Source organism: Cnephaeus nilssonii (assembly GCF_951640355.1).
Source record: "Cnephaeus nilssonii genome assembly, chromosome: 10".
Lineage (NCBI taxonomy): Eukaryota > Metazoa > Chordata > Mammalia > Chiroptera > Vespertilionidae > Cnephaeus > Cnephaeus nilssonii.
Genome location: NC_137081.1, coordinates 9,656,113 through 9,674,795, shown reverse-complemented (window position 1 = coordinate 9,674,795; position 18,683 = coordinate 9,656,113). Strand labels below are relative to the sequence as shown.

Here is an 18,683-nt window from a genome sequence, read left to right as displayed (position 1 = left end):
CCGCCTCCCGCCCCAGGGCCGGGCAGCCAGGGGGCGGGGCCTTCGAGCTTGGGGGCGGGGCCAAGGAGGAACTACAACCCGGGAAACTACAATTCCCAGCAAGCCCTGGGCCAGTGCGTGGAGGCTGATGGGAGAGTGAGTTTCATTCGCTCTTCCCCAATTGTATGGGGACTGCCATTGATCCGGTGCTGCCGCAAATCTGAAGTCGCCGAGTAATGATGTTGTGAAGTCGCCGCCCGTCCCTGCCACGCCCGGAGGTCCCCGGCTGCGGCGGCGGCAGCTCAGCTGCTGGCTGCTTGGAGGCTGCCGCCGCCTTAGAAGCTTCTCCCTGAGGGGACGCGGGCGGAGGACGGAGGACGCGGGGCCATTCCTGTGAGTAACCTTCCGTGCGCGACCCGAACTTGCCCTTGCCAACTTCCCGGGGACGCGGAGGCGCCCTCCAGCCCCGCGCGCTGCCGGGTCCTCCGAGGTCACGCTGCCCGGTCCTCCGAGGACGCCCGAGCCGGAGGCTGGGGCCCGAGGGCAGGGTCCGCGCCGGGTCCCCTCCGCCGGGGGAGGTGGGGTGTTTCCCAAGTGTGGGTGCGCAGGGATGGGCGCTGGGCGCCGGCCTGCGGGCTCCCCCACCGCCGAGGACTGGCGGCATTCTCCTTCCCTGCGGGACGCGATCCGTCCAGCCCCCGCGGGGCCCGGAGCGGTGAGCGGCGTCGTGCCCGGCGGTCAAACCCAAAGCCTCGCTCGCCATCTGTGATGTGCCCCGGGGGAGCGGGTGTTGGGAAGAGCTCTCGCTGGGGTAAGTGGCCTTGGGCTTTTTTTGTGATGGATTCTGAGCCAGACACCACACGTCTTTCAAAAGAAACGGCTGACTCTAGTTTCAAGCGCAAATAATGGGTATTGGCAGATGTCCTTGTTAGGACTGATATAAAGATAATCTCTCAATCACTTAAAGGATTTCTGGGTCACAGAGTGGTGCTTGCCCACAAACCTTTTACCAGTATTTAAACGTGCAGTGTCTGAGACACACACACACACACACACACACACACACACACCCAAAAAAACAGAAACTAACCGTTCACTGGCAATTCATCAAGCTAGAATGGGCCATAGGAATAAAATGAAATGGACTCTCAGTTTTAAAAATATATATATTTCAGTAAATTTTTCCCGACCTTCAAATCTTTGCTGTAGAATTGGATGTCTGAGCTACAGTGGTCTCCAAATAGCATGCTAAGGGTGGAGACGGGGCACTTCCAAACAAACTGTGAAGGACAGTTGGGGGTGAGAGAGGGCAGCGTTCATTCAGCTTTCTATTTTTAAAATTAAGTGATGTTCAACAAGTCTGGGACATTCAGCCAGCGCACACTTTATGAAAGACAGTGTTTTGTCATTGTATAGGTTTTTATTCTTATGATAGAAGGGGTTGGAAAGAACAAACATTTGAGTGCTTTCAATCTGCCAGGCACCCAGTCATGAGCTCTGCAGACATTCACTCAATCACTGTAACCCTTTGCACTGAGTCTGAGGCTCAGAGACACTAAGTGGAGATTCAAACCGAAAATTATATTTATTAGCTAATATATTTATTAGCTAATTACGGGTCGGTTAACTTGTACCTCCTTCAGAAATTTTTCTTGAAGGCATTTTCCGGTGTTATTTCCCAATACTGGTTTCTACATACTTTGGACATCTAGAGTAAGTCCAAACCCCTGCTTTTGAACAAGTTGTTCTTTCTGCTTGCAATTCCCGTCCCCCAGAGAGCTTCTCATTAAGATCCTAAAAGCGCATGCCAAATCCACTCCAATTTACTTCTGTAAGACATAGGATTGGATTTTCACCTTAAAGGTCCTTTTTGGTTCAAAGTTTTAGTGAATCTACAATTGAAAATATGAGCCAACGGGCATTATTCTCCACTGAAAATGCTTAATATCTATAGATTTTAAGAGTAGAAAGACTTGTTTCTTAAAATTTTTACTTTTATACCCCTTTATGTTAAAAACCAATATAAGAAATGAGACATGATGATAATATATTATTTCATGTTTATTTTGAGCTCTGTTATATCATCTGTACTAATTTTTGAGCCTCTTTAGTTACCATACTGTTTAGTTGGTAAGGAATCTGAGGCATTAAAGTACGTCATACATTTTAAATGATTTAATAATGCAAAGAACTAAATTATGCATGGGTTCCAGTCATTTGTTCAGATCTGCAGTGTCCATATAATAACGGGAAACATTTATATATGCTTACTACCTATTTATTAGATACCCATCTAAATGTTTACCTGTAGTACCTTATTCTCACAGAACCACAATGAGGTAGTCTTAAAATTATATTCATTGGCTAATAACATAAATTTCAGGGGTACAACTTTATAGTACAACATCTATACATTCTATTGTGTGCTTACCAGCCAAAATCTAATCTTCTGTCACCTTGTATTTGACTCCCTTTACCTTCTTCGTCCTCCCTCTGGTAACAGCCATTCTGTTGTCTTTATCTAGGAGTTCGTTTTGCTTGTTGCCTTTTGTTTTATGTCCCATACATGAGTAAGACCATGTGGTTCTTGGTTCCTGTTCTTTTCCATCTGACTCACACTAGCTATAAGTGACATGCAAATCAAAACCACCATGAGATGCTGTCTCACACCCATTAGAATGGCTCTTATCAATTAGTCGATAAGTGTTGGAGAGGATGTGGAGAAAGGCAGCCTCATACATGGCCGATGGGAATGCAGATTGGTGCAGCCGCTGTGGAAAACAGTATGGAGGTTCCGCAAAGAATAGGGCTACCATATGACCCGCCAATACCTGTTCTGGGTATCTACCCAAAAAACTGAAAACACTTATTTGTAAAGATATATGTACCCCTGTGTTCATTGCAGCATTATTTACAGTAGCCTACACATGGAAACAACCCAAGTATCCTTCAACAGATGACTAGGTAAATAAGATGTGGTATATACATACATACAATAGAATACTACTTAGCCATAAAAAAAAGATGAATTTTTGTGTGACAGCATGATGGACATTTAGAGTATCATGCTAAGTGATAGAGTCAGATGGAAGAGGTGATTTTATAGAGAGGCACTTGAAGCAGAGGATAAGTTAACATACCCAAGGCCATTCAGCTACCTAGTGGTAGAATTGGGTGTTAACCCCAGGCAACCTCAGAATCTTTACTCTTCACATTTTTTGAGCATCTGCTGTGTACCAAACCACAACTGGATTTTTAAAAAAATTATAATTAGGTCATTTATCTTTACAACTAGCTTGTATAGAATGGAAGTTCAACATTTAGTGCCTTGCCCAAAGTCACAAGATTATTAAATGATCGAGCCAGGACTTGAACCCACGTTTGCCTGTCTTCAAGTCCATGTTTTTGTAGTACTTTCAATAATCAAATCTTGATTAAATACCTTGAAGGGGCCAGACACTGTGCTAAGTGCTAGAGATTTCATCTCTGCTCTTAATACAGCTGAAGAGGGAAAGAAACAATTGTGATAGTGTGTAACAGGATAGCAGCATACAGAGGACATCATACAGAGGTACTGTGGGAACATAGAGAAAGAACACTGAAATCTTCCTAGGGTGGGAAGGCTTGGGCCAGTCATGGAAAAACAAATGAGAATTAGCCTGGACAAAGAAAGGAGAAGGGGCTATTATGGGCTGGATTCTGTCCCTCCAAAATTCTTGTTAAATGTTGAAACCCTAATCCCCATGACCGCAGGATGTGACTGTATCTGGAGACAGGGCCTTTAAAGAAGTGATTATGTTAAACTGAACCCGTTAAGGTAGATGATAATCTTTTCTATAAGGTTGGTATCCTTATAAGAGAAACTTTGCACACAAAAAGAGACGCAGAGAAAAACCATGTGAGGACACATGGCCATCTGCAAGCCTCAGGAGAAACCAAATCTACCAGCACTTTGATCTTGGACTTCTAGCATCTAGAACTGCGAGAAAATGAATTTCTGTTATGTAAACTACCCAGCCTGTGGTATTTTGTTATGGCAGCCCTAGAAGATTAATACAGGGATGTTCTAGGCGAAGAAATGGCATACAAAAAGCCTTTTAGGTGTGGCCAGGTGATTAGGTTTTGTGGTAAAAAGTGTTGAAAAATGAAGTTGGAGACTAGGCTGGGACCATATTAGGACAATTTTGTATGAGATGCTAAGGAGTTTAATCTTTATCTTAAGGGAATGGGATGAAGAGGTTTGTAGCAGTGCAAAAACATTAGCTCTGCATTTTAGAGCAATTTAGATTACTCTGTGAGCCTTGTGGAGGATAGATTAAAGGGGATAAGACTGGAGGCAGGGAGACCAGTTTAGGTGTCTATTGCCACAGGAAGCTGAACTAAATATTTTCTTCGAATATCAAATATCAAACTAAAACAGAACCATTGTTCAAAAAAATAAAAAATAATAAAACAGAACCATTGTTAAGGAAGATTTTAAAGGGCACAGCTAACCTTTAGGGCATACATAACAAGATTTTGGAAGAATTTGTATATACTTTTTTGTACCTACAGACTGGCTATGCTTTTGACATTTGGCTTTTCATAAAGCTTTACTCAGTTACCACAGAATTCTCGTTGTTTTCCCACTGTATTTAATACACTTTTATGGTGCTTACACTGTTCTAAGCCAAGTCCTATACTTTGATCTTAGCCAAAAGGCTGAGAAGCAATAAGCCAATCTTATGAAATATCTATTACTATCTCCATTTTATACATACAGATATTGAAGTACAGAGAGGTCCAGTAACTTGCCCCTGTCACATAGCTGATAAATGGCAGTGGTAAGATTCAAACACAAGCTGTCTTCAGAATCTGTGCTCTTAGCCATTACGTTATGCTCTTGCCATACAGTATTGAGATCTTCAACTGCCTATGAAAGGAGGAAGACAAAAGTAAATTGGGTATGTTTTCCATAGGGAGTATACAGCTAGTTTATCAGGGGAGATAAGGAACAATAATAAGTTTTTGGGTGTTTTTAAAGTGTTTTAGAGAAAAGTGGAGCATTGAGAGGCAGTGATTACTAGGGCTTCTGGGAAAGCTTGGTGGAAAAACTGGCATTTGAACTGGGATGTGAGAATTGGATAGACTTTGACTATGTAGAAGAGAAAGAGTACATTAAAGTTACAAGCAATAGCATGAAAAAGTTATAGGATTGGGAATTTCCTGATGTGTCTAGAAAACTAGTAAGTGCAATCCTTTGTTTTGTTGGGAATATATTGTGTAGTTGGAGAAAAGAGTTTGGGGGATGGGAAAACAGGAAATGCCTGGGAAAGAGAACTCTTAGGGATTGAGGAACAAGGAAAATTGTGAGGTTTTAAGCCAAATGATTGAAGTTATACTAAATGATCTTTTAGGAGAGGATAAAGTTCATCTAGTCCCAGCTCCTCAGTAGCAGTCCTGCCTTCACTGTCTCACAGATCCCTCTGTTTCCATTCGCCTCGTTACGTGTTTGTTACAATAATTCAGGCATAATGTGATAAAATTTCTTAATTGTTTTTCTGTCTCTAATTTCTCCATTTCTGAAATTTATTCTCTAGTCTGACTCCAGGTTTATTTCTCAAATGTCACTTTGCATTTAGAAACTTGTTCCCCTGTTGGATCAAGTTCAGATTTCTTAATCTGAGCTAGTCAAATTTAAAGCTCGAAGTACTTTCCCATAATATTCCCACTTAAATTGGTCTGTACACTGCTGCCAACTGGCTCTGCCTGCTTCTGTCTTCCCTACCAGCTGCCCCATTCTCACTGTCCAAATCTTCCCACCCTTGAGGAACTCCCTTAAATCTGACTCCTATGGAAGCCACACCACTTCAGCTAAAAAATGCTCCCCCCCTGGCTAAGTACAGAACAGTTCTGTCCTAACACTCATAAATTCCTAATAAATCTGGTGGTGGTATCTTATTTTCTTTAGATTATTAGATCTTAGGTTGAATGTAAATCATAGAGATTATTAGAGCTCTCACCAGTAGATCTTAAGTTTCTTACATCTTTAATCTCCTTAGGGCAGAGTCTATTATACACTACTTTTTATTTCTTTTCAGTACTTTTAGTTTATTTCAAGAGGCATTGAAAGCTGTCTTATAAACAGCTGATTGGCCAATTGTTAATTGAGGTCATTTTATTGAAATTTTTTCAATCACTGACCTGCTTTTTAGTATGTAATGTTCTGACTTGATTCCTAGCTTTACCACAGAACTCACGTAACCTTAGGCATATCCTACTTGACCACCCCACCCTGTATTATGATTTATTTATGCTGAGAAAATGAGCATACAAAGTCTACTCGTGGTATAGAGGTGGAGCTAATTCATGTTGTAAAGATCAGAGAGATCTTTGAAGCTTATCTATATATATCACTGTCAGTGGTTGCCAGACTTTGAGTTCTTTCTCTTTAGAAAGCTTTCTCACAATTCATAAAGAAGGAAGAAATAGTTCAAATAAATTAGGGTCTAATTTAAAAGCATTACACCATGTTGTGTAACAATGGAGTTGATAAATTATGCATGTTAATAGTGAAAGAATTCACCCACCAGTTCAGTTGATAGTTCAACAACAAATATTTATTGAGTTGCTGCCCCTGCCATTGTATTGCCACTCTGATCAGCAAGGAGGAGGAAAAGGAAAAGATAGCAGCTTCCCTCTCTCTTCCTGGAAGTAAATTGTAATATATGTTGTAAAAGAAAGAAATTAGATGCTGCGTTGTAAAATAAACGTGGCAGAGGAGACTACTTTAGATAAGATAGACTGGTCACTTCTCCCTTAGGATGGCTTTTCAACTGAGACCTGAAGGGTGAGAAGTAGTCGCCCTGTAAAGAACAAGAGGGAAGAGTGTTCCAGGTACAGCGAACGGTTACAAAGGCCCAGAGATAAGAGAGTGTGATGAGAAGTGAAAGGAAGTGACAGAAGGTCTGTGTCTCTGCGGCTGAGTATGAGCAAAGAGCAGAGTGTTGCAGGATGAGGGACAAGTAGGGGCAGACCTTGTAGACTGTGATTTGAAGTGTGGATTTTACTCTAGGTATTATGGGACCCCTTCATTTATTTTTAAAAGGAATTTAGTTTTTAAAAAACGTGATTCTTGTTGCCTTATGGAGAATAAAAGATTAGCATGGAGTCCTAATAGGAGCTTGGTTCACCTTAGGAATCTAAGAGATGATGATGGCTTGAATTAGGATGAAAGAGGAGGGAATGAAGAGAAGTGGGTAAATCTGAGAGACATATATTGGTGTTAGACTGCACAGAACTTGGTAATGGGTTGGATGTGGCAAGGTGAGAAAAAGGAGGCATCTGTTCAGTGGATCAGTTTAGGGGATCATGATCAGCCTTTGAGAAAATTGTTTGAAGCTCAGGAAAAAGTCTGGTTTAAGAGCCAGACTGGGAGTTATTAACAGAAAAGAGAGTCAACGGAGGAAAGCAGGGAGTAGTCAACAATATTGAACCAGAGATGACATAAGATAACAACTAAGAAGGTATGATTGAATTGGTTAGCAGGGACTACAGGTGCCTGAAGGGAAAGTGGTTTCAGGAAAAATCAGATTGTAGTGGGGTTAAGGTATGAATAAGAGATGGGGAAAAGAGAATGAGAGGAAATACCCTTTAAAGAAGCATGGCTGAGAACAGAGGGCAGTAGTTAGAGGGAGATTTAGAGAAGGCAGGAATAGAGACTTTTAAGTAACATATTTCATTTTTCAACCTGGTGGACATATACACATGTAGAAAAAATTGAAAGGTATATTAGGAAAAATAAGTTTCTCTCCCCCTTCTATCTTTCACCCAGTTCCTCTTCTAAGAGGATTGCTAATTTATATTCCCATCAGCAAGTGTGAAAGTGCATGATTGAGATTATGTTTGTACTTCATTCTTAGAGTTTGGAGAGAATACTAGCTATAGATTTTGTGAATTTATTGGTGGGAGGAATGAGAGTAAGAGAATAGAGAACAGATAGGGTTTCAGAGATTAGCAAGAATGGTGTGGTATAAAGTTGTCTCAGAAAAGGACGTTTAAGAGGATAATGGCCTGTGGTGTGATGACCAGGTTGATGGCCAAATTTGCAACAGCCCCATTCATATCATTTGTAATATTTTCAGGAGTACTTAACTACTTCTTTACATTTAATAAAATGCTTGTCAACTTAGAAAATGGACTTCTCTAAAATTCATCACGTACAGAAAGGTTTGGGGTCTAAGCACCAAACCTCTGCTTTCTGTTCTTACTGCTTGTAGTCGTTGGCATGTTGTGTGTGGTGCTTTGGGTTATTCAGGCCAGTGGTATAAATCAAAACAAAGGGAAGTTTGTTGGTTAAGAAAGAACACTCTCTGTCTGAAGGAAGAAAGGACGAGAAGGAGGCTGGGAGCCAACTAAAATGTCTCTGAGATGGTACAGCTGTTCCTAAAGCACATAATCTAACAACTTAACAAGATTTTTTCCCCCATCTATTCTCATCTTTTTAGCTAGTACTAGGCTAAACACTGTTCTATTTTTAGTCATAAAAAAACAAGACTTCAAATATTAGCTATTGTGGGTTTTTTAAGTAGATATTTTCTCATTTCTTATTTGATATGAGATTTAATTTAAATGTAATTTATAAACAGCTGCAAATACTGTTGGTGGGAAACATGTTAAAACTAAGCTGTGAGCCAAAAATTCATTTGTAACTTTCCTATGAAATGGTCAGCCACTTCTTTGTAGTTATAAGAAAAGTGGGTACTGTGTTATTGCTATAAAAATAATAAATCCCTCTTTTAACAGCAAACTCTTATACAGAGTTATTCGTAAAGCAAAAACAATGTTTTCTTTCAAATGTTCACTGTTAGCTTAAGGCTTTTTTTCCCCAAAGGCAATTCATTTAGTTGATGTTGGACTGAAATGTACTGATAAGCCATTTTGTTCATCGAATTACTTCTGTAATTCAGTGTGTTGACGTTTGAAATCACTAACCGTACAGTTAGGCATGTACTGCTAGCCTAGCCGGGATCAGCTGCTTTAAGTTTGGGCATAGGAACATAAGATACCTGCATTCCAGGAGCTCACGGTGAAGTGAGGAAGGAAGTGAGCACATAGTCTCTGGGAGCGAGCGTTCAAGAGAGGACTCTGTAAACGCTGATTAAGGGACAAATCACAATGAAACATTTTAAGGTTCCTTAAACAACTTTTCCATGTTTGTAATCTGCTTTATGTTTCTCTATAACAATTGACAGTAAAATTCTCCCACAAGAGGAGGACTTGCACTTTTCTTGGGAGACAGTGAGGAAGGACAAAGCGTGTTCATAGCCAGCCTAGGGAAAAGCACACCAGGTGAGACAGGCACTGGCGGCAGGACTGTGCCAGAGGAAGAGAAGAAGCCAGCTAACTCCCTAGCGTGAGGGATGAAAGAAAGAGGTGCTGAGGAACCAGCCAAGGGCAGGAAAACAGGTCCTGAGGTTTAGTCTCAAGCAGACACTTCTGGATTCTCTGATAACCTGGTTATCTGGTTTCTCAGCTAACAGCAGATTAGAAAGGGGAGAGACACTGGCAGCCGTAAAGTGCAGTGGTTGATTGCCTCACAGTGAGGCAGAAAACCAAATTAGAAGTAGGCTTAAAATCTCAAAAAAATAAAATAAAAAATAGCAATTTGAGACCATTTAGTGTAGGGAGAAGGTGCTCTTTAAAAGCTTATAATCTTAGAGGATAGTACTATAGTCACCATAATACAGTAATTGCTTAGTCATAGTAATGACCCTGAGTCATCGCATTCTATCAGCCTTTTCTATCTCAGGACTTCTGCTCCCCCCAATAGCAGTTTGTTGGACTTTTCCTCATTACCATGTCTTAACATTATTGGGAAACATCTTACTACCAATGTTTTTAAAATAAGAAAATTGGGGTAGGGGAGAGTATTAAAGATTTTGTAGTTTTTGCCACAGTGTTTTCAAACACATTTCTCTAGGGAATGTTTGCAATATTAGTGTAACTGATGGGCTTAATTGATGTAGCCCTATATATACACTCATATCTCTTTGCTAAAACCCATGAGAGGATTATGTAGATTTTTGTAAATTAGGCTAAGAAAGCCTTCAATTTTCAAATGCTCTAACAACCCTATATTTCTCATGTAGTATCGTTTTTCTCTCTACTATAGAATGCATGGATGTAACTTGACTACAGATTGATTTATTCTCTTAACAGATATTTATTGAATGCATGGCATTTGCAAGATATGTATTACGATATAGGTGGACTTAATTTCCTGCAACAAAATTTTATTTTTATCTTTATCCCACTTATTTTTAGCAGCTCAGAACAAGTGACAGAATTATTCCCAATTTACAGTAATAATATATCTGTATTATTTTCTCAATACTGTTGAATAGTTATTTAATGGCAAAATCAAATGCAGATTTGGAGTTGTCTTATTAAAGAAACATAATAAACATAAAAACACAGATCATTCTGTTTCTTTGTTAATACAGCCAACTTTGGGATCAGGTGACTCATTTTTTTCTAAAAGCACATAAGAACAAATTGGGGGCTTGTTTGCCCTTTTTTTCTTTTTCAGTAATCAGTATGTATTTTTTACAAAATGGAGTGGAGAGCTAAGAGTTAAGACTGTTTTAGAAGGATTTCTGCGGCTTTTTCTTTTTTAAAAAAAGTATGTTATTGATTTTAGAGAGAGAGGAAGGAACAGGAGAGAGAGAGAGAGAGACAGACAGACAGACAGACAGACAGACACATCAATTGGCCAAACTACACACATTCACAGTCCCCTACACTCCTTGTTTCTCCTCATAGAACTCAGAAATGAGAGGCCCAGCTCTGAGTTTGATTCTTGGCTATTTTTAACCCGTGAGCTTAAGTTTTCTCTGTCTATAAAACCTTGGCAGTAACACCACATCCTGGGGTAGTGTGCGGATGAGAGGGGATTGTGTGCATAAAGCAAAAACAGCCTTCATGGGAGAGGAATAAAGTCAATGCCCTGCACATAATGAGTGCTCGGTCAGTGTTAGCTATTATTGGAAAAGACTGAATTTGGAACAGAATTGAGAATCAATTTCTCTATCTTGTATTTTCCATTTGAAACATAGAGCTCTTCTGTCCTTATATCAGTTGTTTACCATCATAAGCTAATCTCAGCAAACTTCTGTAGTGCTAGGTTCATTTGGTATATTCTGTAGTAAAGTCATGAATTTAACAAAGAGGTTTTGCTTTTTGTTCTTAGTGTCAAAAGAACTCGTTTCTGCTCAGGAAGTCTCACAGGACAGTGATGTCTGCTTTTCCGTTGTTCAGGTCTAGAAGCTGAAGTTTTCTCAGGGTACTCTGTGGATCAGGCCTGGAGGAAAGTATACACCAAGCAGACCCACTAAAGAATGATAAAGAGGCCGGAGTGTCTGCTCGATATACAGAGGAACCTTCGGGTGGGCCACGTCTTGGTTCCCATACTATACTTTTCCCTTGTAGGAAAATCTGCGTGAGAGACCAAGTTACCAGACATTTTTTCCTGTGTCTGCATTTAGAGGTGGAGGACACTTGAAGCATAAGGAACAGTATGCTAAGGGGATGGGAGAGGTGGGCTGAGTTAGCAGAATGGGTTCCAAGAACCTCAGTAGATTAGAGCGGAGAATGAGGGCTGAGGTTGGAGGACCAGGTGGGAACCATTGCCTTGGTCGGGGACAGAGAGAAGGACTTGGGTAAGGCCATGGCAATAGGCTTGGCGAATCAATGGACAGTAACTGTAACTACATGGAAAGCAGGGAGTGAGGAGAAGAAAGATGACTTTGGTTTTTGGCCCTGCCGATCAGGTGAATTGATAATATTAGCTAATAGTAAAGCAAGAAAAAACAGATTTAATGGGAGAAGAAGAATGAATTCAGTTTAGAATGTGATAAATTTATGGTATTATACGTTGATAGAGTTTCAGTTTAAAATAAAAAAAAAAGTGTTTCAGTTAAAAAAAAATGCCAATTTGGCCTAAAGATAGAGACTTGGGAGTAATTATCATATAATTAGAAATTAAGGCCTTTGAAGTAGATGAGATTTCTGAGGAGAGAAAAGAGAGGGCCCATGTTAAAATCCTGAAGAACTGGGGATACCAGCTACTAAAGGCAGGTGGAGGAATCGAGTTACTAAATTTCCTTAGCCACCTAGTTACAGACCCAGCTAGCTCATCTGAGAATCTTAATTGTCTCCTGAATTGCAGACAGCCAACAGAATTTTTATCTGTTTTTATTTGGTTCCTAAATTTCATTGGCAAACCAAAATCATCCACTACATGCCACTTCTCCCTCAAAAGGTAACCTTATCGTGAAGTCGTGGAATTGATTGTGACAAATGGTTTGGAAAACAATGAGTCTTATGTCCCAACCATAATATAATTTGAACATTTTTTGCCTAGTAGAATTACATTACTAAAATGGTTATAAATCTTAGATATGCAGAATTCTAGACTCATTCTAGAATTATATGTTTATAAGTATGTTTATATAATAAATATTCTACCCTGGCATCACTCCATTTTAAGTTACACCCTGTTTCTGGCCACTTAAGATTGCATGTCCTGGTGCCACTGATTACTTTGTTGATCTGAAGAGCTATATTGCCTACAGTTTTTCTTTTGGCACCTTTCGGAAACGTCTACTTCTGAAGACTTTAATTAAGTATTATAGTTTAAAATAACTGAAAAATTTAGGATCATCATAAGCCAGCAAAAAACAAGTTTACATTTGATTCTTAGAGGGGACAAAAAGAAATGAGGACACAGATTTTCTACCTACTCCTGAAATATTTCTGTTTTTAAAATTTGTATTTATTTTATTGCTGTGTAAAATGCTGCTTCAAGGGGTCTCCTGAGCTATTTGATTTGAAGATAAGTCGTGAAGAGCTGATTACACAGTAATACTCTTTTAAGTCTGCCAGCATGATTATATTCAGTTTCTTAATCTGTGAAGTGTCTGTAGGTTTTCAGGTAATGGTATCTCAATTTAATTTACTACCTAAATTTTGTCAGTCAGCATTGAAAAAAAACACTTTCTAATTTGGTGGGGAATAGTTTTTTTGGTTGTAGAAGTATAGTACATATTTTAGTACCCACAGAATCTATTGTATAAAATGCCTCGGCTCAAGACATTACCCCCTCCACTGCATTTTTGGTTAAGAGAACAGGAAACCCACAAACTATAATACCACGTACTCTGCATTAGTCAATTTTGAAGACTTATAATTGTGTTTTTTCCTTTTTTTAAAACCAGTACTTTAGTCAAAATGACATAATTTTCTATGTTGGAAAAGATTTAAAAATATAACAGCTATGATGATTTTATTACTATCCTGGAATATAAATTCTTGACAGCAACTGCTCTTGTGAGCAAATATTTTAATATGCCAGTAACCCAAGTATCCGCTGATTGTCTGGACTTTAAGTACTAAATAGTTGTTTTGAACCTTCAGTTTCATGTTATAGGGAAGTCAAAACTCTCCCTAGATTTCTGCAAATTTCTGGTGTTCTTGTGGCCTCTGAGCTACTGCCATCTGGATGGGACTTCTTTCCAGAGAAAGAGAGAACAATCATTTCCCTAGTCTGATGCAGAGGAGTTAGCTTTCCTATGGATGCTGCAAGAACTCACCTTGCACCATAAGTGGGCTTTGCCAAACAAAAACGTTTCTTTCCTCAGAGGAGCTCTGCTGTCCTGTGTTAAGATGATGATGTAATATTCAAGTAAATATTATTTCCTCCATTTATCAAACTTTCATATATTTAAACTCAGTCTCTATTCTCTAGAAGTTATAAGAAAATCCTATCTTAAAAGCTTTTGCAATGTTAGAATTGAATGTACTAACTACATAGTTCTTTGTAGCTCTTTTTTATATATGTATATATATGTATATATATATGTATATTTTTTTATTGATTTCAGAGAGGAAGGGAATAGGAGAAAGGGATAGAAACATCAATGATGAGAGAGAATCATTGATCGGCTGCCTCCTGCACGCCCCCCACAGGGGACCAAGCCCACAACCCGGGCATGTGCCCTTGACAGGAATCGAACCCCAGACCCTTCAGTCCGCAGGCTGATGCTCTGTCCACTGAGCCAAACTAGCTAGGGCTTTGTAACTCTTTTGTCAGGTGGTACAGAGAAGATAGTGCTGTCTTCTACCCTTTTGAGGTTTGCATTTAGTATTTTTGAGCTATTTTCTATCCTATTTCCTTTTACTTAAGCTACCATATGACATCACTAAATTATTTTTGATTGCCAAATAATAATGTGCTTTGTTTTTTATATTGCTAGGCCAGTCATCTTTTATAGAAATGAGTGTGAAAAGCAAAAGATGAAATTCCTGTCCAAAAGTAGTTTTAAAAGATGTTGATATTTCTTATTTGGCTATTTATAATATTTTCCATAAGAGTTTGGTGTCGGGATGCAAAAATACCATGATTTAGGGTATAAACCAGAGGTCAGCAAATTATATCCCGTGGGCCAAATCTAGCCAATTCTGTAAGCTAAGAATGTTTTTTGCATTTTTAAAGGGTTGAAAAAAACAAGGGGGGCAGTATGGCAGTAGGGCTGCAAAGCCTTAAATATTAACTACCCATTTTTTACAAAAAAAGTTTGCTAAACCCTTGTTATATGGATTCTTGAGTTTTAAAATGGATGAATAACCTGTTCATTTTTAGAAAGTCCCTAATGGAAACTATCAGTGATTATATAATTGCGTATTCTGAATATTGTGTAATTCAGAAATGAATTACTTTAAAATGATTGCATATATTAATAATAAGTTGACATGGAAAGATAACTGAGTAGACTGCTAAACAGCATGTTAGTATTCTACTTCCCAGTGAAAGCTGGTTAGAGATTACAATTAGCTTTCATTTATTCTTCATTTTTTTATCTGCCATATTATACTGCCTGAGTTTGTGGGTTTTTTTTTTTTTTGAATGAACATATTACTTTATTTATTTATAGTGAGAAACAGAGGTGCACATGTTTGTGTTGTGTTTATGTGTTTTGAAGAGAGAAACTGAATGGAAATTTCTAGTGTAGCTTGTGACTGATTTTCATCTGATGAGAATCAGAGGTTTGTTTATTTAAGGAATGTAGTTTATATGCACCACTTTTACACTCTTGTCATCTTTGAACTTAAAACACTTTTTCCTTCAAAGCTTTTATCAGATAACGGAACACCTGAAAATGTCAACACTGAGGCTTCATCACACTTGTTTATTGTTTTATTTATTTATTTATTTATTTTTTACCATTTCCTTAATTGAAATCTAATTATACTGCTTTAGAGCAGCTAGGTAGTAATATAAAAGCAACATGGCTTTTTAAGAAATTGTCAGGAACTGTATCCACATAGTTTGCATTGCCAAGATTGCTAGTTCTGCATAGATTGTCTCCAGCAAATGTTTTTGTGTCCAGGTTCATGTTCAGACTTTATGGATTGAAGAGCTACAATAATTATATGGCAAGTAGCCTACTAAAAGAACAGTAGGATTTCCATAGGTTTTAAGAATTTCCCTTTTATCCCCATACCTTGCTCCAAATTCTCCTTATTTTCTTTCCCCTAAGGCAAGCATTTTCATATGTTTATAAATATAATGCAGAAAAAAATGAAATAATGTAAATGGCATTGTGGTATCTCTCTCATTTTGTTTCTTGCATTATTCGCTCAGCACTGTACTTGTAGTGCTATGGTGCTCTGAGGTATGTATCCACCACATTTTGCCTATCTGCTCTCCAGGGAGTAGGCCCTCACCTTACTATCACAAACAGCAGTGCAGGAGATAATCTCAGAAATGATTAGGGAATTTCTTTGGAATACATAAACCCAGGAGCACAATTGCTGAGTCTTAGGGTACGTATGTACTTCATTTGACATAGTGTCTGATGGTTTCTTTGAATGGTTGCACTGATCTGCATTCCCACCAAGGGCTTTTTATTTGGGGACATTTTTATAAGTTTGTCTAAGACCAATAGTTTAGTGACAAGAAAGGATTACCATAGGTAAGAATAATTGTTAGAACTCCCAAATTATTGCTAAGTGGCAGCTCCAGATGAGATATACAGCTATGCTTTTTATAAGCTCACTAGAGGCCCGGTGCACGAAATTCGTGCACGGAGGGGGGTGTCCCTCAGCTCAGCCTGCACCCTCTCCAATCTGGGACCCCTCGAGGGATGTCCGACTGCCCTCTCACAATCCAGCACTGCTGGCTCCCAACCGCTCGCCTGCCTGCCTTCCTGATTGTCCCTAACCACTCCCCTGCCAGCCTGATTGATGCCTAACTGCTCCTCTGCCAGCCTGTTTGCCCCCAACTTCCCTCCTCTGCCAGCCTGGTCACCCCTAACTGCCCTCCCCTGCAGGCCTGGTCCCTCCCAACTGCCCTCCCCTGCTGGCTTGATCGCCCACAACTGCCCTCCCTTGCAGGCCTGGTCCCTCCCAACTGCCCTCCCCTGCAGGCTTGATGGCCCCCAACTGCCCTCCCTTGCAGGCCGGGTGCCTCCCAACTGCCTCCCCCTGCTGGCCATCTTGTGGTGACCATCTTGTCCCCTCATGGGGGCAGGATCTTTGACCACATGGGGGCAGCCATCTTGTGTGTTGGAGTGATGGTCAATTTGCATATTACTCTTTTATTAGATAGGATGTGCTCTTTGAGAGCTAACTTAATAATGTGGAAAAGTAGGAGCTGATCTTGTAATTTATGAACTTTCTAAATTAGCAGAGGGACAAAGTATGCTCGAGACCAAGGGATTCAGCTCTGCCAATCACCAACAAATGGTCATTTTCAACTCTGCCCTTATTGCTATTGATAGTATGTTTATTTTATATGTGTATAGTTCTGAAGTATTTTATAAATATTACAAGCCTTATTTTCTCTCTAAAAGCAGAGCTGTGATAAATTGATTTATACAAAAGTAGAAAAAGTGAAAGTGGGAAAATTATACATGTTAAATAAATGATTGGACATAGAATGATTATGAAGAACAGTTCCACAGTGTGTGAGACATATACAGTATGTATCTGTGCAATTGACAACCGGCCAACGATGAAGAAATGTGAATGTCTGAAATGTTTTAAAGGGTCATAGTTAAAGTGGGATGTCTATTTAGTTAAAGGTTGATACAGGTCAAAATTAGGCGTTCAAGAACTTAAAGGCTAAGCATGGTGAATGGAAGTGCGACTGTGGAGGTTTATCAAAACCCACAGATGGCACCATGGGTTCAAGCCCTTTCCTAACCTGCAGGTGTGGGTTTCTTAGCCGCCAGAGGTTCCCTCCCTCCTCCTGTTGGAAGAGATTGTGGCAGGGAGGGGTTGCCCACCTCAGCAAATGTTCATTTTAAACATAACAGGGCAGGGTTTCTTTAATGTTCAAAATATCAGCTAGGAGGAAATGTGGACCCTGTAAGCCTAAATCTCACTCATGGTTTTGGACTTTTAAACTAAGTGGATTTAACTACCTTTTGGAATCCAACCTGTTTGTAAGTAGAACTGCCTCCATATATTTCATATTCTGAAAACCTTACTGATCTTTAAATTGAATAGCACTAAAAAAGAGGGACAAAGTATTTGCTGGGCACAAATCCTGTTTCCTCAGGGCGAGCTTTACAATTGCTGGTAGAATGTAGCCAGTGCGATACACTGTAGCACATCAGTGCCCTGGGCTTGGTGTGGGTGTGTGGTCTCTGCCTTCCTCAGCTCTGCTGCTCTGTCCAGGTTGGATTTTGGTGAGGGTTCCCCTTCCCCCCCAAACCCTCTTTTTCTTTCAGCTCCTAGCACTAAAGTCATCGAATAGTCTTTTGTGGTTCAGTGTCTGGTTTAAAAATGAATGTGGTTTTTTTTTACATCTTTGATGTAACCAGATACATTAAAATGAGTGAGTCTCTGTCAAAATCTATTATTTAATGTAGGAACAATGTACACTTATTTCTTAAATTACACAAGTGATCCTTTGTCTGGATTAGGGCTGCCACTGCCTGAAAAGCTGCTGCTGGAGCTGGTGATGGCACTGTTACTGCTGAATGCTGATCAACAGCTAACATGTATCTTAAATTAATCCCCAAAGTATTATTTGTACAATAAAAATTTTAAATATATTTCTACTTTAAGTGTTTTATTAAATCATTATATTTACTATACTTCTGTCTGCACTTCTGTCAAGAGGAAGTTTCCCAGAATTTATTTTAGCCTTTCTCTAAGGCTGTTCTGACTGGAGTATCCTGTGTGAAGGAAGTAGCAATATTTTTTGAAGGCACAGGGCCTATATTTAGGCACTCATTGTTGACCATTAGTTTCCATGGCTAGGCTAAACTAAGTCAGTAACCATGTTGTTATCTGCCAGCAATATTTATATCAATGCCATGTTTTGCTTGTTCTTTTTTAAGTCTCCTTCTTATTAAAAGGAGTCATTTGGCTATTTTATTTTCTCCTCAATGTGCATGAATTACAAAAGCTGGTTTCTTGTTAATAATGCATATGCTTGATTGATTGTTTTATAAAAAAAAAAAAGCAACAAAGTTGTTCCTAAAAAGTGTGAGCAGAGATCCAGCATAGAGAGTAGAACTTAGAATATGTGTATACAAACTAGGAAGGGCACTGAAAGGGTGTTGTTTGGCTTGCCAAAGTTCAGTTTTTACTACATTTAGGACTCTGATTTTGCATGCTTTCTCTTTATTCCAGCATCAGAGAAGTAGAAAGAA

At 39.4% G+C, this 18,683-nt stretch overlaps 1 protein-coding gene across 3 annotated transcripts in view; it reads left to right on the top strand.

Moving 5' to 3' along the window:
* Nucleotides 1–145: 145 nt before the first annotated feature.
* TRAK2 (trafficking kinesin protein 2) overlaps nt 146–18,683 on the top strand; it is a 56,360-nt gene continuing 37,822 nt past the window's right edge. The window contains exon 1 of one of the 3 annotated variants that reach the window (XM_079781836.1): nt 146–372. The gene's annotated coding sequence lies outside the window, so the exon portion shown is untranslated. Of the gene's footprint in view, nt 373–419; nt 791–11,511; nt 11,535–18,683 lie in introns of those variants that run through there. The other 2 variants (XM_079781837.1, XM_079781838.1) reach the window with 2 other exon arrangements.